The following is a 12,472-nucleotide window of genomic DNA, read 5'->3' as shown; positions in this document are numbered from 1 at the left end:
GAACTGTCAAAATAGGAATAAAATTAAAAAATCCTTATACTCACCTCTCCTAAGCGTCACCCGCTGTAATCCGTGCAAGCGCTCATGCCGAGGAGAACGACTCCTGCAGCGAGCGGGCCCCGGAGCTGCGCTCAACAAGGGGTGCCCTGTCAATCACTGAGCGCAGCTCCGGGGCCCGCTCGCTGCAGGAGTCATTCTCCTCGGAGTGAGCGCTCATACGGATTACAGCGGGTGACGCTTAGGAGAGGTGAGTATAAGGATTCTTTTATTTTATTCCTATTTTTACAGTTGGACACGGAGGGAGTAGACTACTACTCTCATCATTGACCCTGCTGCTGCTGATCGCAGCACCGGCAGGGATCTATGATGAGGGCAGCGCTCAGCACCCGGCTCTTGGGAACAGCGCTAACTGTACACTGATTCCCAAGTGCCGGTATGTGTCACAAGGATGACACACAGGTGGACACGGATATCTCCAGTCCCGTAAATATCAGAACATGTGAAAGAGCCCTAATATGCACACACAGATACACATACTCACAGAAATGGGGACACGTACACAAGCAGGCAAGCACACACAGAAATGCACACGCAGTCATGCTCAGACACACTCAATCACACACAAAACTGCAGACACGCAGGGAAGTACGCACACACGTGTGAAGACACATATACACACGTAGACATGCAGGCACTCAAATACATACACACAAACACATGCAGGCATATACACACACACACACACATACACACACACACACACACACACACACACCCATATAACTCACCCATAAAAAGGTTATTGACTATTTGGCACGGTGCTCTTGACATGAAAGTGAAGCAGTGAGAGCTGTAGGCCTGCAGCCTTGTTTCCAATTCCAGGCCAGGCCACATTCCACATATCCAGCCCCGGAGCCGGTATTAAAAAGCCCAGAGTCAGAGCAGGAGAGAAGGGGGCGGTGCTCCGGTGCCACCACCTGGTCGGGAGCCGGTATTACTACAGGGGAGCAGGCCAGAGCAGATATGGAGCCGGCATGGAACCGTATGAGAAGCCCGGGAGCAGGGAGAGCAGAGCGAGACGTCGGGTTCTGTGGCTCCGGCGTATCATAGGACTGCCCCGGAGCAGAGAGAAAGCACTGCAGAGCGCGGCCGCGGCATATCAGAGGCCAGAAGAGAGCGGCGTCAATGTCACCTGACACCACAGTCTGCCACAGAATCCATCCTCTTAGTGTCAGAGAGTCACGTGGTAAGTATGCTGCATGCACGTCACCGCAGGCCCGCTGTCACCAATGAATGTGCCGTGCACGCGACGCTACATTTGATTCAGCCGCGCTTTTAAAAGGCTCACACTTTTAAAGGGCCCCCCGCCACCAATTCTCTCACTCTCATGTCGGGGCCCACCGGGAAATTTCCCGATTTCCCGCCAGGCCAGACCGACCCTGCCGCCACACCATGACCAAAGCACATAATACCACCACATAGTGATCAAATGGTACCAGATACAAGGTATAAATACTGACAGACCATGAGACCACATATTACCACCACATAGTGACCGAATAATACCACATACAAGGGACAAATATCGTCATGTCATGACCAAAGCACATAATGCCACCACATAGTGACAAATAATACTAAAATAATAAAAATGTAAAAAAAGCTCTGTATATTGGGTCAGTGTACAGGTTATACAGTGATCACCAGTGACATTATACACAGGAGTTCTGTATATAGTGTACAAGTTATACAGTCATCACCATTGATATTATACACAGGAGCTCTGTATATAGTGTCAGTGTGCGTGTATAGGTAATACACATACTCACAAGTTCTTTATCTGCCGCAGACCGATATATCACATCTTCTATACAGAAAATAACATAGTTACTGTAGCTATAACTGATCACTTCCAGAGCACAATCCACACTTTTTCCAAGATTTCTACATAGCATGAAATGACAAAAAAGCAACATAGTGCGGCACTCCACATTAACAGTGCTCCAGTGTCATCCTGTGCCTGCTCATCTGTCAGCAGACATATTTCTTATGGCAAAGATGTAACAGAGCTGAAGACAGAAGACCTATGGATTACGTTGGAGTGAGGATTTTTCTTTATTAAAGATGGAGTCCCTAAATGTGTTTTATTTAAAAAAAAAATTAAAAAAAAATTCTGTCTTTTTTTTTCTGTTTACTAGAAATTCATGGTGGCTATGTCTAATTTGGCGTGACACCATGAATTTCGGGCTTAGTACCAGCTGATAATACAAAGCTGGCCTGGTACTAACCCTATTATTACCCAGGGTGCCACTCACCACCAGGGCCGTTGGAAGAGCCGGGTAAAGCACCTGGAAATGGTGCTATGAGGAATGCGCCATTTTCAGGGGTGGCTGCGGGCTGTGATCTTCAGCGTGGGGGGCCAAGAACGCTTGGGCCTAACCATGCTGCGAATCCCAGCCCCCAGCTGCCTTGTTTTATCTGGCTGGCGATCAACATATGGCGGGAGCCCACGCATTTATTTTTTTAAATAAAAAAAAAACATTGGCCTTTCCTGACTTTTTATCAGCAGCCACGGTAAAGCCAGGCAGCTGGAGGTGGCCGTAGCTGTCTGCTTTATCTGTGCTGAGAATCAAAAATTCTGCGGAGGGGGCCGCCTGCTGGGCTTTGGGGTAGGGGTTTATTCTTGGGGAGGCGGCTGGTGTGGGTTTATGCTTGGGGGGGTGTGGTGGAATTTGGGGGGGTTTATGCTTTGGGGCCCTCAGGTTGATGTGGGGGGATTAATCCTGGGGACCATCTGTGGGGGGTTAATGTTGGGGGTGATTTGGGGTGGCGGGTTAATGCTTCATTGGGGGACACAAAAAAACATGGGTGTATGCTGCTGACACTATGCAAAAAAAAGTTCTCTCTTCCCCAGAAGGGTGCATCATCAACTGGCATGAAGCTAATCCGTTTTAGCTTGGTGTCAGTAGGAGGCAGACACAGGTCTGGACCCAGGCCCATCTCTACCTTAAGGTGCTTTCACACTGCGCTCTGTCTCCCTGTCGGGGCATACGTCTGAAATCCCCGGCAAAACGGGGTTTGGACGTATGCGCTGACGGTGACCATAGACTGCAATGGTGATGGCAAAGCCAACGTGTGCTTTCCGGACTGTATTCCCACAGGAGGTGGACACTCAGACATAGGCTACTGTGTCTGAGAGTCCACCTCCTGTAGGCGTACACTGTCGAAAAAAAGTGCACGTTCGCTCTGCAGTCACCATTGCAGTCTATGGCCCCCGTTGGCGCATACGTCAGACCCTGTTTCCTGGGGATTTCGGACGTATACTCCGACGGGACACAGAACGCAATGTGTATGTAGCCTTAGATTTGTGGGTTTTTTTTGTTTTTTTTTTATTAATGATTCCCCTTTTTCTTTCAGATACGGTTTGTGAGGGTGACAGTGGAATTGTTTCACTACTGTATCCTCTGTGGTATATGAGGCAGGACCCTAACACAACAAAAGTGTTTGGGATTCCCCAGCAGATGGTCCTTGGCACTAATCCTCTGCCCGCTCGCCCCCCAGATCCAGAAGGTGCAGGGAGGGAAGACTGATCCGTTACCTGCCAGCTGCCCGAAGGTCTTTGTCCAGGTTATCTCATGCCCAGCTTCATCATCGGTCTGCGAAGAAGGATTCAGGTTCTTCAGTACAGATATATCCTACCAGGCAGTGAGGGTGCTCGAATCTCCACCTCCACATTTTCCAGAGGCTCCTGCAGCCCCCTCTCTTAAAAAATCCAGACTTCAGTCTAGACTTTCCCCGGTGCCCGGGCCACACCCCTAGCAGCCTAAACAATCACGCACGCCGGCTCCCCAGCGCTTTCTGCTCTCCACCTATCAGGGCACACTTTGCATTCTGGTGCGCAAGAACCCTGCACATGTTTTTCCTGACGCTACCTTTCTCCTGCTCGGCGCCATCTTTCTGTCGCCAGTTTATAACACTGCCACAGCTCACCTGAATTCTGCTGCCTCATCGCCTGGTTCTGCCGGATCACCGCCACCTTCAGGCGGTCCTCCAGGTCCTCAGGATGCAGGGTCTGAGTAAGCTCTGCCACTGGGGGCAGCTCTTTATCCACAGCCTAGCTCCCCTCTAGCACCTGTTTCTTTCTCTACTCTGTATACCTAAACCCAGGGAGTCTCACTCCCATTGTCCAGCATTTTGCATGTGACTCGCCCCCTGGGCCGTGGGGCACCCGGGACCGGACTTCAGGGCAATGCTGGGAGTAGTAGTGGCGACCCAGTCCCGTGGATCAGGGTGGTCAGACCAATATTGTGGCAGTCTCTGTATCAGTATAATGCAATGTCCGACTACGCTACCCGTGGATTGCGGTCAATAAGAACCGCTGCTGCTGGACCGACCTCTGAGGCTGATGTTGTGGGGGCAGCAGAGTGTAGTATAACTCCCCACGGGAGGAGTTTAGTCTCAGGGTAGTGAGTGTGGATGATGGGAGTGATGGTGCACGGGCGCAGCAGGAACGACTCAGAGGCTTTGCAGTGCAGTTCAGGGTCTTTACTGATAATGATAAGGCAGACCCTTCCGGGAGTACTGGCTAGCATAAGAGGCCTGGTCAGTCTGTGAGCAAACTGGAGTTCCCCTGGCCAGGTGGAGTTGTAGGCCTCCCCGTCTATATGCACTCTTCCTGGCTACCTTGCTGTAAGCGAGTGAAAGTAGCCCACGTCCCTGAGTGTACCGTGTGGTGCTCACCCGTATGGCTGGTGACTTGGGGCCTTCTGATAGCCTTCACTCCTCGATGGCGGTGCTGGTCCCTTGCTCATGACTGAGCCTCCGGGCTTCTATGGCCAGAGGACCTGAAATCCCCTGCCGGCAGGTTTCTGCTGCTGGGTATATATCAGTCCCCACAGCCTCGGAATCCTTTGTCCGGTTCTTGGCGTCTTCTGCCAGGACGAACTCCGCTTAGCTCAAGTCCCTGGTCTTCAGCTCCTGCTCCTACAGAGCTCCTAGCTGTTTCTTTCCCTGTGTCTGGAACAAACTCCAGGCTCTGACTCTCCTAACCCCGCCCCAGATACAGTTTATACAGGGCAGGTTCCTCCCCTATCTGGTCTGGGACAGGAGGTGTTGCGTGTTCAAGGGCTCCTGACCAGGGAACCTCCCACTTGCTCTCAGACGTAATATTTCTATCACTGTGGCAACCAGACCCCTGGGGTGCCACATTCCCCCCTAGTGAAATTTAGTACTCTGGGACTAAACACATTTTTAAGAAAAACACAAATACAAGGGTATAAAAAATAACAGGAAAAAGTACATTTTGTCTTGATGGTCACGGCATTTCCGTAACCGGGTGTCCATATCACCCAAGGTGAAGTCTTAGAACAGAGTAGGGGACCTGTCCAAAGCAAACCCCAAACATTGGCCCTGGGCGTGGCTGCAAGGCGAAACAAACTACTTTGGACCACACGGGGCCACGCCAGACAGGTTTTTCTTCCGTGGTTGTCTTTGCAAGAGGCACAAGGTGCAACTATTTACAATATAGTTCCGATTACTCAGCGTCCATAACCTGACAGTCCAAATAAACCTGCAGGATAACTAGAGAAACATAATTAATAAACAGGCAGCAAACATAAACCATTTTCAACATTTGTAGTTTACAGGTAAATTCACATTATAGTTTAGATTCTCCAGCGAGCGGGCATCAAACCTCTAGTGCTCCTGGTGGACCTATGTAACCCACTATCTGGTTCTGCACTACAGGGTGTAGGAGGTGTTGCGGGTAGGCCTGGCAGCTTTCTGCGTACTCTTTGGCTTACTAGGGACACGGCAGGCTCACTACTAGCAGAGGGTTAATTCTCCTGGGCTGCTGGTATGGATTCTTCTGCCTCCTAGGCCGGCTGCTCTTCTGACACTCCCTGTTCTTCTGTAGGCCCTTGAGGGGCTGGCTGGAGAAAGGTGAGGACGGGTACCACGACTGCGTTGTTGATTTGAGTCCAGGACCGGGGATCATTTCTTCCCTTTCCTCTGCGGGTTGAGGGTTCTCTTGATCTTCGTCAGGGCTTTGCAGCTGCTCGGGACACTTTTTCAGATGGTCTCTGGAGACAATGGCTGTGGTCTCTCCTCCATCCTTACTGATTACACAGACTTTTGGATTATCATGACTTGAAGGCAGTACTGTGTATGGGTCCTTCTCCCACTGGTCGTCCAACTTGTGGAGCCGCCTCTTTCTCTTCAAGACCTGCTCTCCCGGTACCAGGGGAACAGCGGGAGCATGCTGGTTATAAGCCTTCTCTTGCCTTTCTCTTGCTTGAGACAGACTTCGCTCGACGCTCTCCTGTACTTTCCGATACTGCTGCTGCCATTCTGTATTCCAGTCCGCCTTTGGCGAGGTGTTCTCAGGTGTCAGGACTCCCATATCCAGGGCAATAGGCAGCTTACCAGGTCTTGCTCTCATTAGGTAAGCCGGGGTACAGTTGGTGGAACCTACGGGGATGTGATTATACAAGTCCACCAAATCAGGCAGTTTTTCAGGCCACAGACTGCGTTCTTCCAGGGGCAAAGTTTTTAGCAAGTCTATCACCACCTGGTTCATTTTCTCACATAGTCCGTTGGTCTGAGGGTGATAGGGCGTTGTTCTTATCTTCCAGCAGTCATACAGATAGCAGAACTCTTGGAAGACCTCTGCTTCGAAGGCTGGTCCTTGGTCCATCAGCACTTGCTCCGGATACCCGTGTGGATGGCAGAAGTGCAGCTGGAAGGCCCTGGCTGCTGTTTGAGCCATTAAGTCTTTGACAGGGACCACCACCAGGAACCGGGAGTAGTAATCTACGATGGTGAGGGCGTAGACTTACCCAGATTTGCTAGGAGCCAGTTTCACATGGTCCAGAGCTACCAGTTCCAGTGGCTGCCTGGTGATGATGGGCTGAAAGGGAGTCTTCTGGCTGGCACGGTCTCTTCTTCTTAGGCTGCACGGGCCGCAGTCTCTGCACGACCTCTCGATGACTCCTCTCATACCTACCCAGTAGAACCGTCCACGCAACAAGAACTCCAGCTTCTTCCATCCGAAGTGTCCTGCTCCATCGTGGTATGCCTTCAGAACCATAGCCGCGTCTCGTCTTGGGACCACTACCTGCCAGGTCAGCTCATGTGTTCTAGAGTTGACCATTCTCCGGCACAGCTTCTCCTTGTAAAGAAACAGTTTACTTTTCTCCTTCCACAGTTGCTTGGTCTCCTCCGGAGCGTCTGGGTCAAGACGGGCATCAGCCTGTGTCAGCATTTCCTTCTCCAGACGGACTGCGGGATCACTGTCTTGTGTCTCCGCCCAGCTGTAGTGGGGTAAGAGATTGAACGTAGCAGAGCGCCTGTCCCTCACATGTTGGGAATACAGGGTAATCCCATGATGGTGGAATGCAGGGAGTTCGACTTCTTCCAGTTCTTCTGGATCTTCCCCTACGTCCGGTAAGTTTGGCATTCTGGACAGGGCATCCACGTTGGCATTTGAGCGTCCCGCCCGGTATTTGATGGTGAATTCATAGTTGGACAGGCGGGCCATCCATCTCTGCTCCAGGGCACCAAGTTTTGCAGTGTCCAGGTGTGTCAACGGGTTGTTGTCCGTGTACACGGTAAACTTAGAAGAGGCAAGGTAATGCTTGAAACGTTCGGTCACTGCCCACACCACTGCCAGGAACTCTAGCTTGAATGAGCTATAATTCTCAAGGTTTCTCTCTGTGGGCCGTAGTTTTCGTCTGGCGTAAGCGATTACCCGTTCTTTCCCCTGCTGGATCTGGGACAGTGCGGCTCCTAGCCCGATGTTGCTCGCGTCCGTGTAGAGGATAAAGGGCTGGCCGTAGTCCGGGTACGCCAGGATTTCATCCCCCGTGAGGGCCATCTTCAGCTGGCGGAAGGACTCCTCTTCCAGCTTTTCTCACCTGAAGGGCGGCTTCTGGTTTTTGGCCTTCCTGGATTGACCTATCAGGAGGTCCTGCATAGGGGCTGCCATTTTGGTGAAACCGGGAATGAATCTTCGGTAGTAGCCTACCAACCCGAGGAACTGCCGCACTTCCTTTATGCTGGAGGGTCTTGGCCAGTCTTTAATCACGGTGATCTTATCGGGGTCGGGAGCCACTCAGTCAGCACTCACCACGTGTCCCAGGTACTGCGCCTTTGGTTTCAGGAGGTGACACTTGGAGGGTTTCACCTTCAGGCCGTAGCTTGCCAGGGCGTCAAAAACACTTCTGCCAGGTGTTTCAGATGGTCCTTGTAGGTTTTGGAATAGACGATGACATCGTCCAGGTATAACAGGACCATCTCGAAATTCCGGTGTCGCAGACAGCATTCCATCAACCTCTGGAAGGTTCCTGGTGCGTTGCAGAGCCCGAACGGCATACAGTTGAATTCGCTGAGACCCATCGGGGTGGTGAATGCAGTCTTCTCCTTGTCTGCCTCTGCTACAGGAACCTGCCAGTACCCGCTAGTAAGATCCAAAGTGGAGAAGAAGTTAGCAGATTTTAATGCAGCTAAAGATTCTTCTATTCTATGTAACGGGTACGCATCTTTGTGTGTGATACGGTTGACCTTTCTGTAGTCTACACACATTCTCATTGTGTTGTCCTTCTTTTTCACTAGAACTAGTGGAGCTGCCCAGGGGCTACAGCTGTCTCTGATTACCCCAGCCTCCTTCATGTCCCGCAACATCCCCTTTGCATGCTGATAGTGTGCAGGGGGTACAGGTCGGTATCTTTCCTTTATGGGTGGATGGTCTCCAGTGGGGATGTGAAGTTCTACCCCCTTTACTCGCACGAAGTCTAGCGGGTGCTTACTAAAGACTCTTTCGTACTCCTGAACCACCCGGTAGACTCCCTGTTTTTGGTGTGAGGGAGTGGAGTCAGTACCCAAATGCAGTTGCTGACACCAGTCCTCCATTTGTTTCTTAGAGCCGTTACCTTCCTCTGGTTGAGATGGAGGCAAGGGTTCCACGGCCCTTACAGAATTTTGGTTTATGGTGAACAATTTGGCTAGCGTGGCATACCGGGGCAGGCATACTTCTCTCTCTCCGATATTTATGATGCGGACAGGTACCCTCCCATGGCGTACATCGACCACCCCCCGTGCTGTCAAAATGGTGGGCCTACTGTCTGAGTAAACGGGTTCCACCATTGCTTGGTAGTCTCTACCTCTTAGAACAATAGCTGCCCGGCACCAGACCATCATCTCACTTTTCGGGGGCATGGCAATAGGGAACGGGTCACACATTCTCACGCTACCAATCTCACCACCAGATAGTTCCACTTGTTGCCGCTTCATCAGCGCCCGGATCTCTTTTTGGAGAACACGCTGCTGGCTGGAACTGGCGTTCTTGGCAACCAGCTGTAAAATAAGAATTATCTCTGCAAGACAATTTTCAATCACGTTAGTCCCCAAGGTTATTTTAGGATGACTCTCATGACGGTCAATGTCCACAATAATCAGTCCTTGTGCCGCCAGTTCGACTTTACCGATCTTAATGGTCACCTCTTTGAATCCCACCTGCAGCACGGGCTGACCATTGCTGGTGATGATACTCAGGTCGTCATCTGGGTAGCGGGTTATGTCAGAGTCATTCCAATACCGCTTAAAGAGCACATAAGGGATGGTAGTTACCTGTGACCCGGTGTCTAGTAGGGCACTCATTGGAATGCCATCCAGTACCACAGGCAAGACTGGACGTCCCCCTACATATTTATCACGCCAGTTTGAGGGGCCTGATGATCTTACGCCTGGGGGTTGGCTCGCTGCCCCAGGTTGTGCCCGTTTAAATGACAGTACCTTGCCATATGTTCGGGTTGATTGCAGCGGCGGCAGATGGGTTATCCGTCCTCGTTGTATCTGTCGCTGGGTCTTCCTCTGGACGTTGGGATCCTCCTCTGTCGGCGCCACGGGACGTCCTCCGGTCCGGACGCCAGCTGGATCTTTCCTGGAGGAGAGACCTGTAAAGACTGCACAGTTCTGGTTAGCGCGGCTACACTTTTAGTCAGCTCTTGGACCTGATAGTGCAGGTCTGTAGCCCGGTTGTTATCCAAAGCCTGCGCACCAGCTCCTACAGACTCTGTAGACAAGGGTGCCGCCTCCTGATGATAGGTAATAGCAGGGCACCGGTGGGTTACAGCGCTACCCGGTGCCGGTTCTCGGAGCACCCGGATGGCCCTCTCTTTGAACTTTGCAAAGTCTAAACCAGGGTTCTGCAAGGCCATTGCACGTAACTGGGTTCGGTGGGCGTTGGACAGTAGACCCTCAATGAATTGCTCAGTTAAAAGTTCATCTGCATTCCGTACACTGTCAGGGTGCCTGTTTAATGGCTCCCAGGGCCTCTTGCAAACTCAAAGCATAGTCTCTTATACTGTCTTGGGCTCGCTGCTTGCACCCATAAAATCTCATTTTGATCTCTGCTGAGGTACGGGTATCAAAAGTGTCCTTCAGGCGGGCCAAGATCTCCTTTACGGTCACCTTGTCCCGGACTGACCAGGACTTTACTTCACGCTGGGCTGCGCCGGTTAACTGGCCTATCAATATGCTCACTTTTTGTTCCTCCGTCAGGGGGTATACTTTAAATAGGCTGTACAGTCTCTCTTTAAAGTCGCTTAGGGTATGCGACTCCCCTGAGTATTGGGGCAGCCAGGCCGCTCCGGGGATGTATGGCATGGTGAACGGCATTACTGCGGCAGTGGCCGTGCTGGTGGTAGAGGGTCCCTCCGTGTCCGTCATCTTCCTCCCCCCTAGTTAAGTGTGGCCTACCTTCTGTCGATCCTCTTCCGTAGACCGCGGCTCCGCTGATGCTGCTCCAGGCGAGGACCTTGCGTCGCGCCCTGGTGACGTCAGCGTTGCTCTCTCTCCTTCCAGGACCTTGCGCACCGTTGGTGCGTAGGACGGGGCTTCAGGTCTCGCACGGTTTGAATGTCCACGTTCCTCTTCTTCCCGCGCGGCGTCCCGAAGATGGCGCCCGATGGCGGGAAAGCGGCCGAGGATGGCGGGAAACGGCTGAAGATGGCGGGAAATGGCTCCGGACGGCGTGAAAACTCTTTTGCAGGTAAATATGAAGTCCTTTTCAGGCACGCAATACCCGTTTGTGGCGGGTTGGTCACAATCCTGCCGACTACGCCAAAAAGCTGACTCGCCCCCTGGGCCGTGGGGCACCCGGGTCCGGACTTCAGGGCAATGCTGGGAGTAGTAGTGGCGACCCAGTCCCGTGGCTCAGGGTGGTCAGGCCAATATTGTGGCAGTCTCTGTATCAGTATAATGCAATGTCCGACTACGCCACCCGTGGATTGCGGTCAATAAGAACCGCCGCTGCTGGACCGACCTCTGAGGCTGATGTTGTGAGGGCAGCAGAGTGTAGTATAACTCCCCACGGGAGGAGTTTAGCCTCAGGGTAGTGAGTGTGGATGATGGGAGTGATGGTGCACGGGCGCAGCAGGAACGACTCAGAGGCTTTGCAGTGCAGTTCAGGGTCTTTACTGATGATGATAAGGCAGACCCTCCCAGGAGTACTGGCTAGCATAAGAGGCCTGGTCAGTCTGTGAGGAAACTGGAGTTCCCCTGGCCAGGTGGAGTTGTAGGCCTCCCCGTCTATCTGCACTCTTCCTGGCTACCTTGCTGTAAGCGAGTGAAAGTAGCCCACGTCCCTTAGTGTACCGTGTGGTGCTCACCCGTATGGCTGGTGACTTGGGGCCTTCTGATAGCCTCCGCTCCTCGATGGCGGTGCTGGTCCCTTGCTCGTGACTGAGCCTCCGGGCTTCTATGGCCAGAGGACCTGAAATCCCCTGCCAGCGGGTTTCTGCTGCTGGGTATATATAAGTCCCCACAGCCTCGGACTCCTGTGTCCGGTTCTTGGCGTCTTCTGCCAGGACGAACTCCGCTTAGCTCAAGTGCCTGGTCTTCAGCTCCTGCTCCTACAGAGCTCCTAGCTGTTTCTTTCTCTGTGTCTGGAACAAACTCCAGGCTCTGACTCTCCTAACCCCGCCCCAGATCCAGTTTATATAGGGCAGGTTCCTCCCCTATCTGGTCTGGGACAGGAGGTGTTGCATGTCCAAGGGCTCCTGACCAGGGAACCTCCCACTTGCTCTCAGACGTAATATTTCTATCACTGTGGCAACCAGACCCCTGGGGTGCCACACATGTTTCTCCTGTAACAAAAGGTTTTCCTGTAGTCAGACCTGTTCCCTCTGCCAGGACTGCAGTCCGCCCACAATGTCACCTCCCCAGGAGCACCTCACTGCCTATAAGGAGAGTGTGCCCCCCCTGCAGCCGCCTATTCAGCCCTGCCAGCCGGCAACATCACCATCCACATGGCCTCATAGCTGAAATCATGGAACGTGGATTCAGTTTCCAAAAAGTCCACCAGCCTCACCTTCCAGGGCTCCCGCCTTTTCGAAGAGCTAGATAAGATGATCTCTAATGCCATGGGGGGTAAGAATATTTTGCTTCCGCAACAGAGGGCCAAATGCCCTCCTCC

This window comes from Phyllobates terribilis, unplaced genomic scaffold, assembly GCF_046119375.1.
Source record: "Phyllobates terribilis strain yellow unplaced genomic scaffold, ASM4611937v1 Scaffold_4__5_contigs__length_816908805, whole genome shotgun sequence".
NCBI classification, from domain to species: Eukaryota; Metazoa; Chordata; class Amphibia; order Anura; family Dendrobatidae; genus Phyllobates; species Phyllobates terribilis.
The sequence above is the reverse complement of the archived record's forward strand: the minus strand, read 5'-3'. Positions refer to the sequence as shown.